The sequence below is a fragment of the Ischnura elegans genome, chromosome 11, assembly GCF_921293095.1.
Source record: "Ischnura elegans chromosome 11, ioIscEleg1.1, whole genome shotgun sequence".
NCBI classification, from domain to species: domain Eukaryota; kingdom Metazoa; phylum Arthropoda; class Insecta; order Odonata; family Coenagrionidae; genus Ischnura; species Ischnura elegans.
The window spans coordinates 36,683,084-36,709,140 of record NC_060256.1 but is presented as its reverse complement, the minus strand read 5'-3'; positions in this window follow the sequence as shown (position 1 = coordinate 36,709,140).

Sequence of the window (26,057 nt, the reverse complement as noted above, 5' to 3'; positions counted from 1 at the left end):
AGATGGATTGAAGGCCGAAAACACATGGAAAAATTTCACCTCGACCGGGAATCGAACCACGGACCTTCTGCTTTTATATACATATAATAGGGGGTACTTAAAACAAAGTTTATATTTATCCAATTATTTGCAACAAAAAATCTCACCTACCCGTAGTAAAATATGTAATAAAATGTGCACGTTACTCTTTTGGGTACAACATTAGTTATTTACGTATAGAAAGGTATGACAGGGAAAAAAGGTTGGAAACCGCTGACGTAGAGAATTGCTCATAGTACCTACTGGATGTAAAGGCCTGTTTACACGGTACATTAACACGTACGGGTTATTGTCTAAATGTATGAACGCGAGAATGAACGCCTAAATGCACCGTGTAACCACCCAACTTGTGCGAATGCATGCACAGAAAATAGAACCTGTTCTAATTTTGTTCATGCATTCGTACATGTTCCGTTCCGGTCCACAAAAATCATTCACGCAAGCGTACATTAACTCGTACGTGTTAATGTATCGTGTAAACAGGCCTTAAGGGCCTTGATCTTCTATCGCATTCCCCGCTTATGCAGGTACTAATTAAATAGAGCAATCAGTAATGAAGGTTGGAGCGAATTCGCCGTTAACCGTGGATCCTTCTCTTCGCCACCGATCCTGCCGTACACAAGAGGGGGTCTTGCGCCCCCCGGGGGAATTTCAACCCCCGCAAAGTCTAAGAGTCAGCCGTCGATCCTCAAGAGGGGCCAACTACTCCGGATTCTCAGTCGGTGCGAGGCGGTACTTTTCTTTCTTTCTTCCCTCTCTCCCCAGGGGGTGTTGGGATCGTCTGCGGTGGGAAGGAATCCGAACTGGCTGCTTCCTTCTTGGCAGTGCTCGGCGAGACGTTTTGCCCGGAATTGAAGAGCGGAAATAAAAAGAACTGATTCTCGGTGTAATTCCCGATTTTATATTTTTTCAAACGAGGTGATCTGGTGTGTTTTTCTCTGATCGATCGATGCCATCCGATATATTGGCGAATTTCGTTCGAGTTAGTGCAGATAACGATTTAATTTTGATATAATTCGATGTAATTATTTGTTCCATGACTGAGATTCATGGAAAAAAATTAGCATTAAAATACTTATTTTTACGGAACAGATATATTTTTTCAGAAAAAAATATTCTCCGTAGTTTAAAGTGAATATCGAGCCTTGGCATAGTTTCTAAATCACCATTTCAAAAGCTTCTAAATCATGATACCAGCTATTACGATACTATATTACCCACTTCCGACCACTGACTGACTGATTCATAAAAGTGTTTGGGATGAGCGAACGAGCTACGACAAAATGTCTTTGAATCGACCCCATTTAAAATCGTCAGAAACCTTGGAAAATTGTCGACTAGCTAAATTTTATAGCTATTACAGGTTTGTCAACTGCTTCTATGCTTCTACTTTTTGAGGGTATTTGGGGATAAAACAATCGATGCTAATGAGGAATACTTTTGAACATTGCGGATAAGTTTTTCAATGGCACCAAAGTCATGTTAGCAGCCATAAGTCCACACCTTGTAAGTCTGTAAGCCTGGAAGCCAAGAATTGTTCCTGGGATTTAATTTATTTCAATCTACAACTTAAAAAACTATCTTTTAAGAACACACGGCAGGAATATATTGTTAGAAATGTCAGAGTGACTGAAAAGCCAGATTCCTTTTCCGGGGTGGTGTGGTGTAGAGTCCTCTGGATGGCAGTTCTCTACACTACTCCCTCATTGGGTCAACTTTGTAGTGTATTATCAACAATCCAGAGGACTCTGGTGTGGTGGATGGGGCAGAGTCCTCTAGTGAGCGAAAGTGAGTATTCATGTAAATTGAAATAAAAGGTAGTTCCACTTTTCGACACTGGGTGGGTTAATATAGATATTATTTATGATTTTAGAGTTTCTCATTAAATTATATAGGTTAGGAAACAATTTGCGACGTAAAAAGGTTATGACAGATTCAAGAAATGGAAAGTTCCATGTCGACGCTGTGTATAATAACAGCACTCGTACGTATTTACCATATAGCGTTCTCATCCTCTTTCCTATTAGCATTTATCGATAAATACAATCAATTGTCATGTACTTAGCAAAGCTTCATTTTTAACGGAATTTTAACTGGTTTAATTTTCTTTGATTTGACACAATTCAGCAAAAATGTTACGCAATTTTTCGTAATGCCCGGTAAATATCCGACGCCTTCACAAGCGGAAGGAATAGGTTTGGACTTTTGAAAGGCCCATCACTAATCCTACACCACATATTCATAGGATTATTCAAAGATGTTACCCTTGTCTATGATAACCGTCATGATCAATTAATTATTGGTTCCTTTATTTTTTTAATATAACGTTTGGCAATTTTAAATAATGGATTGTTTTTGATTGGCTTCCCTTAATTGTAAGGGAATCCCAAAATGAAAGAAAAATATTTGGCTCCCTTATTGGTATCTCCAAATAAATATTTGATCAGAATCATCAGAAGACTTGGAGGCTTCATATTTCCCATGATGCCTTGGGGTATTCATCTCCCCTTTTTCTCATTATCAGCCGAGGGCCACAGCAAATTGAAATCCCGTATTATGGGTTAGGTAAAAGCTAAACGAGTCCAGCTAATCTATTTTTATATGTTTGCAATTAGCCATATGTAAAGTGCGGTGGTATTTACAACTGATCACAAGAATTACCATTAAATCCGTCTTTCTATAATGCATACTGATTTTTAGTGCGCATTATTAGTTTCTCATTGCGAAATGCCGAAGCATGTAGCATTTTTCTCTAGATATTCAATTAATGTAATGAAACAACTTCATTTTGTGATAACTTCCTATTATGGTGTATATATCACCATATATATAACACCATCCATCATAAATTTTTGAATTCGTCTTTCAATTGATAAGTGAGATTGAAATTTATTATAATTTCCATTCAGATAGTGCTTAGAAGTAATTTTTCGTTTAAAAACTATCTTCTATCGATTAGTTTTTTACTTATTTACATAGATGAAGAGTTACTGAAATGTAAGAAATATCTACGGTTTTGCAGCTGCATATTTATTTCATACTTTAGTATTTTCGCATTCGCTTATCGGTTAGTGTTGTTTAAGGAATATATCACATATCCTCTGCGCAATTATGAGTACCTCTGCTCCAAGGATATCTTATACATGCCAGAGACAATGCGAGAAGTTATTGACTGGTTTTCGGCCGATATATTTTAACAGATTCCGTTGCAGATATCTAGTGAGTTATAGAAAGCTATATATTTAAACACAACATTGATGAGCTGTAGGTATGCTCCTCCATTCCATAAAGGGTAAACCTCCATCACCTTGGAGGGTAAACGTAAGAAAGTTCTCTCGTACGGTGCAAATAATAGGCACTCTTTACAATTTTTAGAACTTAACAAGGGATTTGATATTTTAATGACTCAATATCGTTCTTTTAGAGACAAGTTTTATTATTCAAAATGCAATACATCAGTCCTCTCAATTATCTTTCAATAGATATTGGTAAATTAATTTTTATGACCTTGCTTCCATGATTAAGGAAACCAATGAATGGTAATCGGTTTCAATCTGAATTCTGACATTCTTGAATGTTTTAAATCTATTACTGATTACTACATAATTAATTGTACTTGTGGATCCCTTGCGCCTTATTCAAACTTTCTGTAATGCGTTTTAATTTGTGCTGTGAATGACGTGTCGGCTTTTTATTTTTTCTAGCCTGGTTGGGTTATCCTTATGCATTGAGTAATTTATTATTACAGCAATTAATATAATTATAAAATATATAAAAAATATATTTGTATTAATTACTGTGATAATAAATTAAATAATGTAGTAAGTAATTTAGCAATTAATATACAGAAGTACAGGTCAGTGAAATGAAATGCAAAATGTTTGCTGGCGTTTCGATATTATATCTTCATCAGGGGCATCAATAATTGTTAAAAATTAATACATAAAGAAATGAAAAATTTTGACGATGATATTTTTTGCATTAATACAATTAAAAATATAAAAATAGTTACTACACATGAATTCAAAAGAAAAACAGTAATATTGACATTCGATAAACAAAGCGCTAATAGGATATGTCAAAATTCTTGTCTTTTATTTGTCATTTATGAACAATAGCATTTTTAAATGTATTTTATTATTGTATAAAATATCATTGCAAAATTTGTTCATCTCTTCATGCGTTAATTTATTGTAACCGTTATTGAAAGCCCTGATGATGATGTAATATATTATCGAAACGTCGGCAAACGTTTTCCATTTCATTTAACTGGCCTTTACTCCAAGGATAATGTTAATTATTTAATAATATTTAAATAAATAAAAATAAATTCATTAAAATCAAAATTGAAATTTTAATGAATTCATTTATGAATTGAAATATGTATGGGTCGTGATGAAGAAATCGATTTATTATTATTATCGCTCACGACGGTGTAAACATTGCATAGCTTGTTGGGTGTGACGTGTCGTAGAATATTTCCTCGCGTAAAATTTTAGCATGGGGTTGAAAATGGTGGAGGGAAAGCAATGGAACGAGTGGTGGAAGATTTAAGGGAAAGGAATGCGAGCGAAACCTTATGGGAGTCGAAGGCTTGGAGGCGAAAGACACCGTGGCCGGGGTAAAAGTTATGAAAAATCTCATTTCCCCTCGCTGTTTTTTACTGCGCTGTAACTCAGACGTGTTATTTCAGAGAGGGGAAGTGCTGGAATATAAATACGTGAGAGAATATAGTCTGTTTCCAGGAGAGGTTATAATATGCCCGCCATCCCACTTTATAGGATCGGTGGAACGTAATGTGAAATACGCCAGAAATGCTCCCTCCTATACGTATTTATACACATTAATAGTCTATACATACATATTTTTTTAAATGCGTATTTTTATGGTCGCATATTTCACTCATCTCTAATCTTTCGCGCACCATATTGCAGACTTTATTCGTGAAATTTCGATGGAATACATTAATGAACGTTTGTTTTTCGTTCACCACGCAATCAATGATATTTTCGCCTTCAATTCTTGTTTTCAATGTATAAAATTAATGTACCGTAGCTAGTTTTTAAGATCGTTTTGCATTCTATTTTTGTCTTATTTACCGTAAATTTTACTCGGGTTCGTTGAGAAAGTTCCTGCCTTAGTTATGATTATTTACGAGTATTAACATTGCTGTTAAATCACGGACGTTTTTATGTTATTATTATGTTTGGCATCCCTGTAATCAGTTAACTACAATGTATAACGAAAGAAAATTGAATTCTTTTCATAATGTTTTTGTTTTTCATTAAAATAATGCTTTTGGAATTCATCTTAAATATTGCCACTCTCTTGAATTCATACGTATCCAATAACCGCAACATGAAGTTTTCTGAAGCCGTGTTTCCTCGTATAATTAGTGACCGGTTAACCCATTAAACGACTGGGTTAAATAGTATATGACCTACGCTATTGTTAAAATTAATTATGTATTCGTCATTTTATTGTTCAAATAGTGAATTAATTTCTCGTTTACGTAAGGCCGAGTCATTGAACTAAAAAAAAATTTAAAGTTATCTACCGAGACACACCTCTCACTTTCAGTAATTCTCTGGGTTACCTTTTATGGAATTATTTTCATAATTCTTGCGCCTCTGTTTCGGAGATTGATAACTTTTAATGCAAGTCCTTTCTGTCCTTTTTGACTATCTAACTACATCGCGGAATATTACTAATTAAATTTATTTTACGGATCCTTGTGTTTAATTCAATCAGTACAATTTTTCCTTATTGAGGCTTGAAATATTATTATCGGTAACTTTTGTCTTGTCGCTGCGAAGTGCGAGAAATATATGGTAAATTACATTATCCGTGGGTAAAAAATCGATATCGAATACCTCTTTCATAAAAATGGGAGTGATGATGAAAAGTGTGTTTATTTCCGCTCCCATTAACCCAATTTTATATTGGTGGACTTTCGGAACGTTCGTTTGTAGTACTTAAGCATTTTTTAATGTTATTACCGGGAAAATCTGTAGGAAAAAATGGAAAACACCGGGAAAATAGAGGGCAATGATGGAGACTAATGTAATGGTCACCATGGTATTTACCTCCTAATGATTTGATAAAAAAATGTAAAAAATACCATAAATGGTGGCATTATTGCTCTATTTCACGCCTAATTCTTTCGTGACGCTAGTAAGTAGGTATATCGATGGAGTGTGGTAATACCCACGTACAAATTATGTATATTGCATTCTGTATTATGCAGAAATGCTTACACGAAACCCATGCTTGTAGTATTCTCAGTAGCCCGGATTTGTTCATGCTTTTTCGAGGATAAAAGCCCGTGTGGAATAAGAAATGCAATGAGCTCAAATGTTCTTCGGTTCGAGGGGAAGATGTCCCCGCCTTCTGGGAATGTCTTAACCAGCAGCCTCTTGACAAGAGAACGAGGAGGGGGGGCGGTTTAAAAGGGAGGGGGGGCGCTTGACAGGGCTTAGGCATTCTCATTAAAGGTTTTCGGAGCCACCAGGATAATTAGACCAAAGGAGTTTGGGCGGAGAAGGAGCTGCAGAAACAGGATGAGGAATAAGTCTCCCCTTGCGGAGTGCCCGGATTTTTTTCTTCTCCATTCCTTCTGCTCAGACTCTCGGCTCCAAGTTAATGGCCTTAGTTTTTGGCCCTTCCTCTTGTTAGTACACGGCTGCAGGCGACAAGTCCACCTCGAAGCAGGCAGCGGTCAATGTTCACCTCGCACTACTTAAAGAACTCGCACTGCTTACTGGGGCCGCGCCGGCCGCACTCCCTGGCGAAATTTGCGGAAACTACGCCATGGGGAGAAAAGTGTACCTTTGCTCAAGGAGACTAAATAGAAGAGAATAGCTGAGTTTTTCTTTCTCTTTTATATCGCGTCTTACTTGCCCTTGATTTTCCGATATCCAAATTGGTATTCATGAAGTAAATGATAGATTCAAAAATAAATATTTTTATATTCCAAAACTTATTTACTGAAAACTCTACCGGTTTCGACCATTACCCAGAGGTAACAGAAACTTTTGATGATGAGCTGGAAATTTCTAAACCGGTAGGGATTTCAATATATACAGAGTGGAATATAAAAACATTTATTTTTGAATGTAACATGCCACCATTCCACGATATGAACTCGCGAATCATTTACTTGTTAAGGACATCTTACGCTATTCGTTTTTGACTCCCGTGGTGAGCATTGTCATAGTGATTCTTCGTTAAAACTTTCGCGGGTGCTCGTCATGTTGAATTAGCAAAGGAAGCAAAAATTGTTGCGAGAGTGAAAGGCTTTAAACAGAGACTCGTAAGAGAAGCAATAGAAATATCTAAAGAGGAGAAAAACAACTTTAACAGAGACACTGGCCTTAAAATCAGCCGTACTTGGCAACCCGTAATCGGCAAAAATAATCGACAACCTACTCCTCCAACCTCTCACTCCCCTCCCCCCACCACCTGACACGTATACCTATATATACCAATTTTAAATCCCACCTCTTCAGATTCCCTTGAGAAAGCGACCAGCATCGGTCGGGAAACGTTGGGGCCACCCAAAATCTGACGCGGCGACATAGCCCAAAAGTTTTAATTCAACATTGTCATAGTGTGTTGTCTCCTTCAAAGTATAACCTTCATTTCATACACTCCAAGTTAAGTCCCCTTGTGTTACATTATCTGTCTTCTACGTTCTTTAGCGTTCTCAGATCTGAAACAAGCTCATTTTCGATTTTCCTACCCTTAATAGTTTCTCTCGATGAACTGATATATTCTCGGTAATCTTTACCTGCAGATCTAAATAGGTTACTAATTTTACCTTATAACCCATAATAATTTAGCCTCTCTGCATTTAAAAATAAAATAATAAATTATTCCACCCCGTAGAAGATTGATTTGTGTTTCCTCTTTGATAGTATTTTGATCAGTGTCCTAATATGCCCGCAACGCAACGGTTAATTCAGTGCGATACACTCATTTTCAGTTGCAAAAGTTGCAATGCGTTTTTTACAGATGCGAGGAATTAAAATTATTAATTTTTTTACACTATATCATAATTAAGTCATCCTTTTCAATCCGTTGTCACTCATGTTACTTCTTCTATGTTTTATATACAAGGCAAGATTTTGACTCCGCCGACCTCGGAGGCGGCGGAGTAAAGATCTTGACTAAGAGAGAGAAGAGGTCGCGGGTTCTAGTCCCGCCTGGGTAGGTTGTTCTTATTTAGGGAATGGTTGTTCCTGCTCATGTAATTTCTGAAATTTTTAATAAATCCCAAGGAAATGAAAAAGGACAATAAATGCTGTTTTTTCTGCAATGGAAATAAATAAATATATGCTACCACTGACTGATTTGCTCTCAAACTCAATGAATCTCCCGTGGCCTCCAACGTGTACTCAGTCACTTTATTTAGAATTAATTGCGTTTTTTTATCCAGCGTCCGGGAATTCCAAAGTAATTATCTGTTTTTCATCACCTTTCGCTGGTTATTGTGGCATCTATAGCTACGTAAGCACCGTCAAATCCCTTTTCAAAGTAATAAAAAAGTATACCATAATATATCCTTCCACTTCAATCCACAGTCGCTAATATTACTTCTACGATACTTTTTATTCGTGACCACTGAATGATTTTCCCTTAAAATCCATGAAAGTCATGAGGCTTCCATTGTGTACTGGGACAATTAATTTAGTATTAACCACCTTTCATTTATGTACAGTAGAATTCTTTTTATATTTTTTATTCTACTATCGTGAAAAACTTTATAAAAATATTTCATGGCTGTATGTATTAATTTATTGTAACCATTATGATCCATAAACCAGAAGAAGACATCAGAAATATATTGATACGTCGGCAAACAATATTGCGTTTCATACCCAGACCTGTACCCGAAGACGTAATTAATAATTATGTAACTGACGTTATGAAAAAGAAATCTATTTGTAATTAACTGCTCATTTAGTATCCAACGTCCAGGGCTCCTAAAGTAATTATCTGTTTTTCATCACGTCTCGCTGGTTACTGTAGCATCTATAGCTACGTAAGCACTGTCAAATCCCTTTTCAAAGAAATTTCTGTTACATATCATGCCTTCATTCCATTCTAGTATCCACCATTGATTTCAATGCTCCAATAAACTCGGTCGAACGCCTTCTCGAATGCGAAAATAAATATGAAAAAAAAAGAACTGGTCAGAGTATTGCGGTAGACATTTCTCCAATAAAGTTCTGGAGAGAGGAAAAAAAGGAATTGCTCAATGTTCTCTGTTCTCCTTTCCTCTCCACTTCATTTATCGATTTTCGATGTATATTTTCAGATATCCGTCCGTTGTCTCTTTCCGGCTTCAGTCCTGCCTATACATCCGCCTCTGCCCTGCATTCGTCCTTGTTAAAAAAAATCCCCAGTGCTCCGTCAGTCTTTCGTGGTGGTTTAAATCTTCCGTGCTAGCTTTCCGGCTGTACCGCGTCTTATTTTCGCTGCTCCAGCTAAGGCCTGGATTGCAGGTTGCACTCGGGATTAATTTATTACCGTTGATGTAGTTAAGTATAAAGTTGTTAGGTAACAGCAAATCCGTCCTAAATTTGCTCTTCGTTCTTTCTTCCTGCCGTCTTTCTGTTCAGGGCTCAATCTGACTTCCATAATTTTTCAGAATATACCAGCATAGCAGAGGATTGTTAACAAAAATCTGTAATTTAAAGTTTAAATTTTTTCTCGGGCTTCTCCCGATGCATATTTTTTTAAATTTAATATTCTGCAGGAAAATTATAGTATGAGTCTATGCTAAAAATCCTGAGTATATAAAGATGACAGTGCAACATTTGCAACAGTGCAACATTTGGGTACCCTCAGGCCCCTTGGAGTCGGCGCCACTGTGCTCATTGTTCTTTCTTCCTATCGTATTTCTGTTCAGTGCTCAAGATGTCATCCATAATTTTTCAGGCTATTCTTATAAACTAATAATTACACTTACTTTCGTGATTCCCTGGCCTATGAGGAAATAAATACTAATCACTGATAACTATTCAGAATCCATCCATGCCTAAAAATAAAAGAGAAAATGAATAAAAATTCAAAAAATGCACCCGCGTACACTATGGAGACAATTAAATATAACAAAAATGTCAACATACAATAATGTATACAACAAAAAGATCACAGGGGAATGTGACAGAAACGATTCCATATTTTCCATAATACAGGGAATAAATGTCACCCAGTGCTTTAACAGGCCTTGAACTCGATTAGCCATTAATTAACACGAATAACAAGAAAGATTACCAACATGCATAAAAATAAATAAATCAATATTAATTCAAACAAATGCACCTTTCGAGAACCTTTGTGTACCTTGTGTGGTGGCCCATTGTCAACATTTTCCTGTATAGTAAATTTGAAATATTTTATCTGGTTATTTCCAATACATAATTTTGTAATTTGAGAAACCTGCACAGGAAATGCTATTAAGAGTCTACTCTACAAATTTTGAGCATTCAAAGAAGATAGATTTTAAACAAGTGACAAAAAATGGCGAAAAACAACCAGTTAAGCGGAAGTGATTCCTTCTCATAAAGATGGCCTTACGCGGAAAAACTTAAGTTCCGTTCCATAATTGTAGGTGGCATCATTGGGGTAATAATTTGAGGCGTAACTTGATGCTAATATGAAAGTATTTTTCACAACAATTTGACATAGTGTCAGTGTAGCGTCATAACTCAGAAACAGTATCTGCTGGTTTATAAAAAAAAATCAAATAGGCATGCCTCAAGTCAGAGTAGCCATTAATTGAGAACATTTCTTCTGAAATTACCAAGGAGCAATAAATATACCTAGTTTTGTCAATGAAAGTGCATTGTAACCATCGTTAAGTCACTTAATATCAATTTCATGATTGAAGCTCCGCAAGCTACAAAACTTATATTGGCGTAACTTGAATTACTATGAATCAAGTGAATTCATTACATATTCCCTCCATCGCTGTAGATACTGAGCTTAAATCGTGAAATTAATTTTAAGTTACTTAACGATAGTTACGATATGTGTGTAGTTCATTGATAAAACTTGGTATCTTCATTGCTCCTGGTTAATTTCAAGAGAATTTTGAATTTTTCTCAACTTATGGCTATCCTTAGTTGAGTTAGGAATTTTGATTCATTCCTTATTGTTTCACGCTTTATTTGACTTTTAACGCTATACTTACCTACTCCGAGTCAAGTCGTTTCTAAGAAAGGGTTTAAAATTCGCACCGAGCTACGGCGTAAATTGTTGCCCGCGTACAATTTTGGAGAAAGTGTAGGTCTCAAAATGTACTTTGACATATGTATGTAGTTCATTGACAAAACTAAGTATCATCATTTCTCCTGGTTAGTTTCAAGAGAAATTTGAATTTTTCTCAACTTATGGCTATACTAAGTTGAGTTATACTATTTTAATCTATTCTTAATTGGTACACGTTATATTTGACTTTTAACACTATACTTAACTACTCAAGTGATTTCTAAGAAAGGGTTTAAAACTCGCAACGTGTTACGTCATAAATTATTGTTCACATGTGCCGCGTACAATTTTGAAGAAAGTGGAGGTCTCAAAATGTACTTTGGCATGTGTATGTAGTTCATTGACAAAACTAAGTATCATCATTTCTCCTGGTTAGTTTCAAGAGAAATTTGAATTTTTCTCAACTTATGGCTATACTAAGTTGAGTTATACTATTTTAATTTATTCTTAATTGGTACTCGTTATATTTGACTTTTAACACTATACTTAGCTACTCAAGTGGTTTCTAAAAAAGGTTCTAAAACTCGCATCGAGTTACGTCGTAAATTATTGTTCACATGTGCCACGTACAATTTTGGAGGAAGTGGAGGTCTCAAAACAAAGACGCAGCAGAACTCGAAAACCATCACAGAAAACCCTAAGTGTCGACAAAATCCCGAAACATTCTTTCTTCGCAGTTGACCACAATACCTGTCCCACGGGGGGATCTTCCTCCGTTGCCAAGATTCATTTTCTCAACTTAACAATCCATCATACACAAGAGTGGTGATGATAAATGATAGGCTTTTCTGTTGCCGTCAGCGAGGGCCATAGATGTGACTCCATGACTTAGGAAGTCTCCAAAGTAGGGTCCCACTCCACGGGCCGGGCCGGCAGTCAGCAATCTTTCATCTTTAATTCAACCCTTCGTCCCCAACTGGCCGGGGATAACGTTACTCAGGGGATTATTATAGCTGCCTGTAGAGACATACCTAGAGGTCACATGCTCGTTACAAAAGATCACCGTGCATCTAGCACAAACAAATAATAATATTGATGAGCACCTTATTATTCATTAATTCAGTACTTCTTTTCAATTTTACAATTAAAGGTACGAGCGTGGTGCGCCCGCTCCCAGCGGGCTTTCCCCGCTCTTTTCAATGCAGGTCCGCAAAAAATATAATAATATGTTTCTGAAACTAGACTGGTATCAATGAAATACCCTGAAATAAAGATTTGGTCTTCACCATGGAGCAAGTGCGTGACGTCAAGATGGCGGATCGCCTCATCCCTTATGAGAAATATCAAGGGCCATTTTTAAAAACCAATTTTAGGAAACACTAGCAATATTTAAGAAGTAGGATATGCCGTCGCATATTCTCTGATAAATTCTGTGCATTTTAGTACCTCACTTGTAGAGTTTGGCTGCGTATCAGTTGAGAAAAAGGTATCTTTACAGTAAAAATAATATAGGGGATACTGATTACGAAGAAGAGTCATACTTAGTTAATGTAAGTAAATTTTACTGGGTCAAGTGGTAAATAAATTCTATTTTTATTGATTATTTTGTGTTATGTCAATAATCATCCTAGTCATTATTGAAATTTCTATTCCTATTTTAAATTCAAATGCCTACATTTTATTTATTTCTTAAATACCCACGTATTTTTGTATGAAGATTTTTTAATTACATTTCGATAAAAATTGCTTATTATAATGGAATAGCATTTTTCACTGTTGTCCGAGAAAGAGTTTTCGAATAAAAAATGTAGTTGTATGTTTGACGGTTTAAAATATTTTAAGTTTATATCAGTGCCTTCATAAACATAATCCACACCCTAGAAGCCTCTCTGCGGTTAAAGTGTCTTATTAGGAATAGAATCCGGAGATTTAAACCTGATGGAGTGGATTTTTTCCTTATTGAAATACGTACTTGTAATTTTCCACGATAATGATGGAAATAAATGCTATACAACACTAAATACACGATGATCGTAGAAAATTGCCAATATTTATTTCAATACGTCTCATTAGGATTTTTTATACATTTTTAGATAATATTCTGCCCTATTATAATTATTTTGTGTACCTCGAGGTATATTAACATTTCTTCGGTCACTGATAGTTATCTGTCATGATTTTCAAAATCTATGCATATTTTGAATTTGTTTTCTGAGAACTTCTATTGATAATTCTTGTCGGCAAAAGGGATATTAACATTGCTTTGGCTACCGATGGTTAGCTACGACGTATCATAATTTTCACTATTTATAATTATTTTAAATTTTTTTTATGATTTCATTAATTCTAAGCGTATTCTGAAGAAGTTCATGATTGTCTTATAAGACTTGTTATTGCGCAACCATTCAGCGGGGAAAACAGACAAAATAGGGTGAAATGAGATCCCTGCCCTTATGAGATCGCGACCGCCTGACCCTGATGAGGGTGGGGCAGGGGCGGTGGCGGTGAGGGGCCTTCAAGGGGTGGGTCTCTTCGGCGCCTGCCCTCGCTCCAACCTCCCCCTACCCGAAGGCTCTTAGTGAAAAATACCCATCGCCGCCTCTTTCCTCCCCCTGCCGCCCCTCAAGGGCCCCAAACGAGATCTCTTGTTAGCATTCCTTTACTCTCCCTCTCTCCATGTCCCAAGGGATTTATTTCCTTTTGCCTTTCTTTTCCATCCCCTCTGCACGAAAAACCTCACCTTCCCTTCACTCTTTGTATTGTCCCACGTTTTTTTTCAGTAACTATTTGAATTTAAAGTATTTTTGGCTGATTCTACCCCTGACCTTTCTATGTCAGCCAATTTGAGAACATTTTATGTTGTTAGTTCACTATTCATTTGCTACTATTTTTTTCATCTCTTAACTGCCGATATGTTGGCATAACTAAATTTGTTTTAATTCTGAATTCTTAAAGTTAAAATTTATGGATTCCGAAATTCTAAATTATAGTGAAATTTCCATTGCGTGCACGGTGTGAAAAGATTAGCTGATAGGAGAATTGAGTGGAGAGCTGCGTCAAACCAATCTTAGTACTGTTAATCAGTGGTGCTTATGATGTGCTTATGCTGATGCGAGCGAGCTTAAGTACAGATTCATCTCCCGTGAATGTAAGCAATAAAATAATTAATGCCTCTTCGAATAAGAATTGACGTAAGTTTCCTTGAAATGAAATCTATTTTAATTTTTGTCAGTTCTCATGCTAAGTAAAGTGTACAAGTAAGTGCTTTTAATAAAAATTTTACCATCTCTTAAACTGGTGTAGTACTCAGTCCATCGTATATTCCATAATTTTCATGATTAAATTGTGGCTTTCGATTTATATGTGAAGGAAAATTACAGTCATGAATCCATCCCTGATATGCATTATTCAGGTTTGATTTGCTTCAAAGGTAATGTCACCAATGTGATAAGATAATTCTATTTGTTTCTAATTTTTTATCTTCTCTTTAAAAGCGCATGTAATACTTTTTTAATCTTGATATAACAGGCTGCGGGTTGTTAATTATAATTGTTTCGTGTAAAGTTAAAAGCTGTTAGTTAAATTACAAAAAAGATTCGCATGATGAAGGGATATGTTCATGCTTCCGTTTTTCGAAGTAATTTATCTAATCACTTCATGCAGTGCGTTGACTTTGAGGAAAGTCACGGAAGGCTATTCAAACAGTGTTACATTTTATGCAATGATGAGTGTGTTAAGTCCCTTTTAATGACTGACATTTGGTCTTTGTAATACGCACGGTGATTTTTGTAACTTCTTTATAGTTAATTTCCTATACTGAAGTAGTAAGTAATTATTGGTGTGCATGGAACAAATTAGTAAGCGGTTACTTATGTAAGAATTTATCATTAGGTAAAACACAGATACCAGTATATAAGTGACTTATAAATCTCTTGTTATCATTTTACAAAATTCACTCCATTGATCAGCCAAAGTTAATTGTAATGAGTAGTGAAGAAGGTTCCGCTGAGTAGTGTTTTAGATGTTTTCCTAAATGTTTTGGAGATTCAACCATGTGAATTATTTGTGAATTAAAAGTCTCATTATCTTATTTATATCTTTTCAGGTAAACACTGGTTTGTCGCTGTTGCCTGGGAATGAATTATATGCAGGGGTTGGGAGCTTAACGGTCTGAAAATTGGTAACGTAGGTTTTTTTATCCTAGAAATTTTTATGTGTATTTTTTTCTTGCTTCATGCTTTTAGTTTTCTATTCTAAAATTGGTTTTACCGGTTATGCGCGTAATAAAGTTTACTAATGCCTATTAATCGAAACCACCGTAGTTAATTTAAGCATCAGTCACTGTTTTCCACAGTCATTTCACAGATTCAGCAAAAGATCTGATCCGAAATTATGCGCGATTTTCAAAATTTCAAATAACGTCGATGTCTTCCCGCTCGCAAAATGGGTCAAAAATTATGTAGGTAATTCTACGCTTTATATGTTAGCATTTTTAAATATGGCAAAACTGCGCTATTTAAAATATGCGCTGATTCTTCAAGCCCCTTCTTTTGAAGGCCTTCCTCTGATGTTTTTCTCGCCACGAGCGATGGTTTACAGTACCTAATGATTAAAATACGACTTTGTGGTTAAGACTGGAAAATGCCTTTTTTAGATTATTCCTCACGCACCAAGCAAGAAAAGTACAATCGTGGATTCCCTATTCGATCTCTAACCATGTTATCACCCACCGCGCATTTCAAAGGGTTCACAGAAGTCACCACTTGCGTCGCTGAGAGGCTAAGCGATCCGAACTTCTCGAAGAAATAAACCATGGTCATGGCCGTTAACCGAAATTTATATTTGAAGTAATGAGAGCTATGATATTCATAGCTTTTTAATGAATACGAATAAATGTTTATTCAAAAAAACTGAAATTCCCGTTGCTTTCCGAACTCACCTCGTAGATTAACTGGCTAGGGACTTCGTATTAGAAAGTGGCTTTGTTGCAATATGTTAAATTTATCCCGAGACATTTTTTCCTACCAAATAATACACACATTAATTGTAATACGATAAAGAGGTGTCTTGGAGAGCAAAATTTTACTTGTGACACTACTTTTTCTACATGAACCGCTCCAACTACTTTTGTAAGCTTTACAGGACATCACGTTTAAAAGTCTATCATACAATGCTTGATATTAATCGTCGCCTCTATTTTTGATTACGCAAAGCTCTTCCACATCCTTTTCAAGCATTGTCTTTAGAGAGGTGCTACCCTCTTCCGTCAGATCTCTGCGTTTATTTTCATCTCATGTCCTTTTAATTTATATGGCATCTTATTTTCCTCCTCTGGGTGACATCCTCGCGTTCCCTCATTTCTAATTCAATTTGACTGCCACCGCCTTTGTCTCAAGGAATTCCGCCGCCGCGGCGTCGTCTAAGGAATTCTCGTTTTTCAATGGGAAAAAGAAGAGCATCGCGGGACGCACAGACAACGTTCTCCTCAAGTTTGAGTCGCGCGTGAATCTCCGAACTATTGTTTTCGATCAGCGTGCCCATACCGCTGTCATTTTCCTGTATTTTTACCTCACTGTCCCTCTCGTTTCTTTGCGTGTCAAAGGAGAGTTCTAATCCGTAAAACGTAGCTTTTTTTAATGCCACGATCACCTTCTATGCACAATACTACGCCTTTTAATTAAAAAATTCCATATTTTTTTAGCTAAAGAGTTATCCATTAGCTTAGCTAGAGAGTTATCCATTTTATTTACGTCCCTTTCACAGAATACCTCTCACTTACTAGTGTGTATGATGGAAGATTATGTGACACATTTTGCTCCTTGTCAGAACTCGCGTCTTGCCTAAGTAACTCTAGGTCTATGACACTTATGAGTTTACCTGATGTATATAGTTATAGTTGAGCTATTAAATACAAATAATTTAAATATTCCTTGAGTACGTTCTGCACTATTACTCATTCACCTGATGGATCAGTTTGCTGTACGCTCCGGTTGGAAATCCATCCATCTCTATCTACGATGACTACGGAGAAACTTATCCGTAAACTCGACGTGTTCTATAGAAATTTTATCCCCATTTTTATTTGTATTTTATGCGTGAATATCCTTTAGTAAGGCTTTTAGGGAAAGTGAATATCAATGATTAGAGAACGTATAATAAGTATGCTATGTCTTGGATGCAAATGTTCCCATTCCTGATCACAGCACCTGCAAAATTCGATTGAACATTAGAACTCTACAGTGCGTCAAGTATTCATTTTTGCGTCGTGGAGAAAATAAGAAAAAAATGATGCCGGATGTATTGTAACGCATTACATGACGTTTCATGTGGGAGTTGGTTCCACGAAGTAAGAACACGTTGCCTGTTGAGTTAACTGGTTCGCTGAGGTATTACTCAGTTCGGTCCCCGCCACTCACTTCATTAAAAACTCGAGGCCCTTCGATTGCTTGCAGGGAGAGCGAATTATTCATGACTTGGTAGGGTGTAATCAGTAATCGTGGAGGAAATAAGTTCCTTTAGGTATATCAATTGAAGCCCCAAGAAGCCAAGGGGTACGAGTGCAATTTTTATAATTTTGGAGGTAAGTTATGTGTGTCTATGGATTCAAGATTCACAAGTATCCTTTCGCCGATACAATATTTTGCACCCCACGAACCATTATCTGCACTTACCTCCAATGTCATAAAAATGTTACCTTGCGTTAACTTGTAGCAAACGTAATGGGATTATAATAGCAAAATATTGTCCTTGCTTAGCGAAAAACTCACACTTTTTTCTGTAAATTTATCAGATTTCCTCCCCAATTGAATCGGTAACAGTCTGAATTCACGTAAATATCCACCTACAGTTAAATGCTTTATTTAGTCATTCAATGGAATGACTTATTGGCATTGAAATTCTTGAAAGTGTAGAGAAAGAGCACCTCTTGGCTTCTAAGCCAATTCACAGAATGAAAATTTGCAAACAAATATTAGTCAAAGATTTGTTTTCACCCAAGAGCCAGCAACCTTCGATCGAACATTATAGTCTGTATATCGTGGGATGGCGAACGGGCCCGCCAGCTACCTCTGTCGGTTTGTGCGCCACCCTACGGTATACAGACTATAAAACTGTACAGTGCGTCAAGTATTCATTTCTGAGTCATGGAGAAAATAAGAAAAAAACTTTTCTTGGATCGTCGGAGGATTTCTAACGCTATTACATGACGTTTCATTTGGGAGTTGGTTCCACGAAGGAAGAACACTTCGCCTGCTAAATTAGTTGGTTCGCTGAGGTATTACTCAGATCACTCCCCACCTCTCACTTCATTTAAAAACTCTATCTCCGTAAGTGAGTTATTCGTGAAGCATTTCCTTCCGTGACTTACCATCACCGACTTCAACTGGAACAGAATTTGCATGAGTGGGAACTTTCGTTATTAGTCAGAAAGTGACTATCTCTCCCCTTTGATACCCTCAACGAACTCTTTTACAAACCACGTGGTTCAATGAACTCTTTTCAATGGACTTTTCCGTCGCGATGAATGCTCTCTTGACTCCCATTCAGAAGTGATGCTCCGATGATAAGTGTCGCAGAGTGCCATCCTCCAAACTCACCCCGTCCCAATCTGTCATTTTATTTCTTTCTCCTTCGTTTGCCACTGTTTTGACTGTTAGCTTTCCACATGGTTCAAAATAAAGTATTTCTCTCCATTGACGTGTACTTAACCCTTGACTGAATGAATTTCTTAATACGGACCAAAACTTTTTGCCCGTATTATTTGAAATGCATGCTACTCTATTGCAAAGGTTGACAGGAGAGTGCAGTAAATACCTAAACTTTAATTTCCCCTGGAAGAACTTGGATAAAATTTAAAAAATCGAACTATATGAAATTACAAAAACAAAATTAAACAATAAAAAAATACAACCACTATAATTGGATCATTGAAAAAAAATCTACATTGGACGGGGACAGACTACTCGAGGATTTCAACGAATATACATATCCAGAAACGCTTCAATTACAATATTTTAATAACTTTTTCCGATATCTTTTAAAGAAACATTTTAATATGCATCATATATGATACATTATGGCTATAGACAGCTTTTATATTAAATGGTTGTGTATTAGAGATTTTGAAATTTTCCGCAAAAAGTTTCCATTTCATATACTAATAGGGTAGTTTCCTTCATCAAAGAAAACGAAAGGCATTTATTGCGATTCGTTACCCACCATTAGTGTATTCATAATATACAAATTATTTCGTTTCAGAAATACCGGTTTAGACGAATGGCAATGGTCCATTTTTATCCTCATTTGAAAAGGGCCAGATTGGTGCCCATGCGATGCCACTCCACGTGACGTCACAGGGACCTAGTTTTTATACGAGAAGATAGGAGTTATACAACGTCTGAGGTTACCAATGCATGCATGAGGCGCAGAGCTCGGGGAAACATGTCTCAATAATCACTTATTAAAACTGGCTAAGGTCGGAAAGTTTTCTTCATTTGATAAAGTATTAATAATCCTTATTTTAGCCAAGCGCTACCAGCCAGCAGGGTACTCAGCTACCCGCTAGCAGCCTGCGTCGTATCAGCGCTTAGCCTCGCCTCAAGGTCACCTCACAGGGCGGCAGCGGGAACCAGAAATACGGCACACGGAGAGATTTCCCGGCATTCATACTTACGCGTCGCGTTTTCGCGCAATAAAAAAATAATAGGAAACCAACCTACTATTGAAAACTTCTCATTGGCGGCTGCACTTTTACTAATTGCATATCAATACCTAAGTTCTAATAAAAACGTACCTCAAAAATAGCAACTATTCAGGAGAGCAAAAAAGCGATTTTTTTTCTTCTAATTCTACAACAAAATTAAGAACCGAAAATTCATAAAACTGAAGAAGAAGCATACATTTGCAAACAAAGAGATGTTTTTGCTTGAATTTTATTACACTTTATTCAAGACACTTGTGCCAAACCTGCCTAATTTTAAGATACGTGTTGTTAGAACTTAGCCATCGATATATATATATCACTCGGGTAAATTCTCCACCTCGTTTCTCATTCGGGGAGCTGACTTCCTTCAACATAATTAGAAGCTGATCACCTTTGGCACCTACTGACTGCTTCGAGAACTGCACAGTATGACGGCAGGTTGAATTATGTTTGTTGCTGAATTATATTAGTTAAATAATATTATTTGAAATGCAAGAAATTTTAAAACCAATCTTATCACTAAAAATTGGTATTTTCCACAAACACAATTTTTAACAAGTTAAGGCAATATTCAAAGCACTGCAGGAACAAGTGACTTTGTACGCAGCCACGCGCAAGGGTGCAAAGTTAAATACCCCAAAGGATGTTCGCCATAAAAAATATTTGACTTAGCCGGGATTCGAACCCGGATCTCCCGATTGCTGGTCATGCGTGTTAACTATTTCCATAACCAAGCCATTTTGAGCGAATTTCGCCTGACCGGCAATCCGGGTTTGAATCCCGGCTAAGTCAAATATTTTTTCATGGCGAACTTCATCCTTTGGTGTAGTTAAGGTAATATTGTTTGGGATTGGTCACTTTGCAGACCAATTTCTTTGTGAAAATTATTAATGTATTAGGTTCCTCTAACGCTTTTGACTAGGCAACTACTATACCGCAAAGGCAAATCTATAGTACCGCTACGAATAAATATTTTTAATCATGTTTGAGTGTGTACTTAGTTTAGTACATTCCGCCATTGGACGTAATCAATGTTCATGGTGGTCTAAATGTTAGTATGAGACCGAGGACCAAAAAAGACTGAATATTGATGCATACCTAGGTTCTGAAGAAAATAAATAGTCTTCTAAACGTACCGGTGTCGTGTCATATTGATATTCTTACGAAACCAAACGCTTTATTTTCACTCAGGTAAGCGAAGCGGAAAGACGACCTTGTCGCGAATATTAGATTTCACAAAATCGTCTCTGAGGGACTTTCGGGCGGCATTTGGAAATTCGTAACCTGCCAGAAATATGAAGGCATTATGGCAACATTGAGGTATTTCTAAGAATCTCTGGGCTCTTGCATTCCAGGAGAATTTAAATAGGAGAAAAAATGATGTTGCTGGTTTCATAACAGTAATGAGATATTGGAATTTAGAAAGTAGATAAACGTACGCATTTTGCTAGTAGTCGCTACACATAGGAAAATAAATAATACAATCATCTAGACACATCGCTTCTATATCACTTAAACTTCTAAATCACCTTAGTCATTTAACGTGGAGAAAAAGCAATCCGTGACATTACTCTACGAAAACGTTTACCATAGCTATTCACCAGGGACAAGTTCTAAATTCCCTCATGTAATCACCAGCCAGATATAACATCTAAGAAGCAAAGGAAAGTATTTGAATTGAATGCTATTTAAATGGAAAGGGTAACAGAAGAGTGCAATAAATACCTAAACTTAAGTATTCTACGGAAGGACTTGGAAAAATTTTTAAAAGCAAGCTATATGTAATTGCAAAACCAAACTAATGAATAAAAAATAGTATTACAACCACGATTATTAGATCATTTAATGTAATACTAAATGGGACGGGATTGACTACTTGAGGATTTCAACGAATTAACAAACCTAAAATTTTTAGTAGTAGCTTCAACAGAGTCACGCACAATTCAGAAGCCTCGTACGTCCTCTGCAAAAGTATTACGAACAGCTGGGGCTTACTCAGTTGAATATTGGTCGTACTCTGTAAGTTGAAGTCAACGTACTGATCTTAAGTACTGGAGACTTAAAAAATTATTTTCTCTAACAATAAGTAGTAGATAGAATAGTAGCTGATACGCGATGATATCCTAGACATGACCTCGTGTCGTTATCAACCTATCAGCGAAAAGGGTAAAAAAAGCCGATTTTTCGTCACTGATAGCTTTATAAGTAATCGTGTTGAGTACAAATTACTGCTGAAGTTACGGGAACCTAAGATTTAATTACTGCTGTTACAAGTAATCCGATTACTTTTACTCGACTACTTACCAACACTGAGTGCCTGACGTGCCTTTTGATGTATTAATTTTGTAAAATCGGCGATCGAGCCAAATGTGTGTGATGCATTTCTCCTTGTCTTTCTCTCATGATAACCCATATGAAAGTATTTTACGTTTTTGCCCATTGATGGAGCTTGGTGATACGTGTTCTGGAGATTCAGTCCTGGTCGGAGGTCGGGTAAAGGGGGCGTGGTAGGTGGAAAGCAAGATTCCCTTGGTCCCTGGAGAGGAACGCAATTTTTCCCTATCTCATTCCCTTTTGCTTTTTTTAAATTTCTAAATTCTCTTTTATCCTTCTTCGGTTTAATTAAGTGCGCGGCATCCTTTTTCTCCCCCTCCCCGTCCTATCCCACCCACCCCTTCCACCAGTGGCGTATCCTGGTGGGGGAGGGAGAAAAAGTAGGGAAAACGTCTCATGCGGGCATTGGATACGGGCTGAATTAATCCTAATCAATATATTACCCTTTTTTCCTTAGCGTAAAATATATTTTTTTAAATGTTAAAATCTTGTGTTTGCGTTTAAATGATCTTTGTCAATCATTAAATTTGTGGAATATTTCGTATTTTACATATCATCATTAGATACTATTATGTAATCAAGGGAAACGAAACACTGTTAAATGAAATAAGTAAGCAGCACGATATCTTGTTTATCATTCGATATGCTGTTTCACGATATCTCTACGGAAAAAAATTATCTTTTCCAAGGTAGTTCCTTTAATTATCATGTATTCCTTTTTTCTTTTTTTTTATGTCCTTAGCATGTCTTACTGTAGGTCTTACTTGGTGGAACTTTATTTTAATTTTACAACATTTTGAATTTGAACTGCGGTAAATATCATTCGTTGAGATATTTTGTTTGATTTTTTTTTGCGTTGTGAGTACTGGTATGCCAGTCATCTTATCATAGTTATATAATTCTAAGATTTCCAGCCATTTCTCACATCAACAAGATACTTCCTTTAATAACAATGTGTACCTTTTTTTGCCGTTCATCTGTCCCCATATTTCCCTCGTAGTAATCTTTGGTCTTACTAGGGAGAATTTGTCTGAAATTTTATCAAATTTTGATTTTACACAATGTTCAATGGCAAAGGTGAAATGTCTATCGTAGAGAATATTTGTTTTTCTTTTTACTTTTTAAATACTTCCATGTAGTGTAATATCTCGAAGCCTGCCGTGAGAACGGCGGTGAAATATCCATGAATTGCCATGAGAAGAAATTCCCATGGAACGGGAATCAGACCACGAACCTTCGGACTTCTGGCCCAGTGCGCAGACCACTACGCTATCCAGCGTCACACACATGGAAATATTATCGAGGTTCATGGTACTAGCCAAATGGGAAGCCTAAGGTTCTTGGTTTTATTCCCGGTTCAGGGGAAATGTTCAATTTTTTTCTCATGACAATAGGGTAGTTTCCTTCATCAAAGAAAACGAAAGGCATTGATTGGGCGTTACCCACCATTAGTGTATTCATAATATACAAATTATTTGGTTTTAGAAATCCCAGTTTAAACGAACGGCTAGGGTCAATTTTATCCTCATTTGAAAAAGGCCCATGCGACTCCACTCCACGTGACGTCACAGGGACCTAGTTTCTATACGAGTAGATAGGAGTTTTACATCGTCTGAGGTTACCAATGCAATCATGAGGCACAGAGCTCAGGGAAACATGTCTTAATAATCACCTATTAAAACTGGCTAAGGTTGGAAAGTTTTCCTCGTTTGATAAGGTTTTAATAATCCTTTTTTAATCCAAGCGCTACCTGCTAGCAGCCTGCGTCGTATCAGCGCTCAAAGCCTCGCCCCAAGGTCACCTCACTTGCGGCAGCGGGAACCAGAACGACGTCACAAGGAGTTTTCCCGGCATTCATACTTACCCGTCGCGTTTTCGCGCGCTTGAAAATTTTCACTTTTCATTTAATCGCGAAAAATAGATATAATCATTAAAAAATCTACAAGCGTGAAATACGTACTGCAGGAGTAATGATCTTTCGATTCAGGCAATAAAAAAATAATAGGAAACCACCCTATTTCCTAGCTCTTTAAAATGTTATCTTTAGATTGGAATCGTATTCCATGGGTGGGAAAGGGGCAGGATTCTTTTCCGGTTTTCCCGACAGGCAGGAACGTAAGCTTCGCCACAGTCCTCTATCGAACCCATGAACTTCTTTCATTTCCCCTATCGTGGATAGCGTAAAAGGGGCGGGGAAGATAGGGTGGTGGAGATCCCTTACTCTTTGCCAGGGTCCACTCTCCTATTTCCCGGCGAATATTTTCCCTCGAGGTGATGCATGGCTCCAGAGAACTCCTTCTCTCCCTCTCTCTAGCCTATTCCGTTTCCCTGCTTTTAAATTCTCTTTTCAAAGCGAAAAAAAAGTAAGTTCCATTCCCCTGACCACCAAGGGTTTCATAGAGACAAAGGTCAACTTCCAACAATGGGTCTCTCCGTGGTGAAAGTGCTTTTGGCAAAAGTGCACGTCTACCGTGGAAACACACGAGAGAGAGAAAAAAAATCACGCGGGTTGGGAGTAGTCTTCCGGGGTTAATGTGCCGTGTGTAGCCTCTTTTAAATTCTCGTTTTTCCTTTCGCCGTTCCTTTTGAGTGCCCGGAATGGTCATAGCATTCAATTCCTACGAATGACGGAGAGTTACAACGAGGATCCAGGATCTCGTGTTGTTTGCATAGACCGGAGAGGTCTTGATTCCTTGCTTCCATTGTACGCCATGTTAGATTTTTGTTTCATCGAAAAGCACGCTAATTTATCTTATAAAAGGGACTTATATGAAATCAACGCGAGTAATTTGCTGTTAAAATACGGCGAAGTGTGATAATTGATGCTACTTTTAAAACTTATAAAGTAATTTATCCATCAAAATGATATTCTATGTGAAAACCCAACTAATCCTTTCTCTGTGGAACAGATATTCTTGTAATCGATTAATTTATAGGAGATTATTACGCAGTGCGTTCTTTTAAAGTATTTGATCCAACTAAATGATATTCTAAGTGAGAACCTGAGAAATCTTTCCTTTGTAAAACTGTCATTCTTGTAATCAACTAATTTGTATGACAATATTACGTAGTGCATTCTTTAAAAGTATTTGATCGATCAGAATGATTTTATAAGTGAGAACTAAACTAATCCTTCCTCTGTAACACTGTTATTCTCGCAATAATTTATATGGTTATATAAATAATACTTATATGGCTCCTCATATAAGTCCCTTATCTAATTTTATATGAGAATCGTTCGCTGTTCATTATTTAGAGTGAGTGTTGTTAAGTGTCTCTTTATTCTGCTAATAGTAATCTCAATTCTAAAATCTTTGTGCAAAAAAAAAACTGAAAACGTTAGGGAAATTTTTCATTGGGATTGAAGTTTATTGTAGCCTTTTATGTGATTATTAGTTAATTAACTAATTTTTTACCTGAAAAGTTATGATTCCCAACCTCCTGATCCTTCAAAATTATATTGATAGATATTATAAGTGGCTACTGATAAAAATATACGACTCAAAATAGCATAAAACAGTTTCATTTTTATATGTGATGCTTTACTTTGTCTGATCTTACGGAATAATAAGGAAAGAGAAATCATTACTGATAGGGAATGATTTTCTAATTGAGTCGTGAAATATCCTCTTCTGCAGCTCATGAAGGAGAGCAAGATGAAGTAGTGATTCCATTTATCAGTGAAAAATTTATGCCGGGACCTTTGTCAATCTCCTAAATAGAGAAAGCCTTTAATTTTCACCGGATAAGGGTGGGACGTTTTATT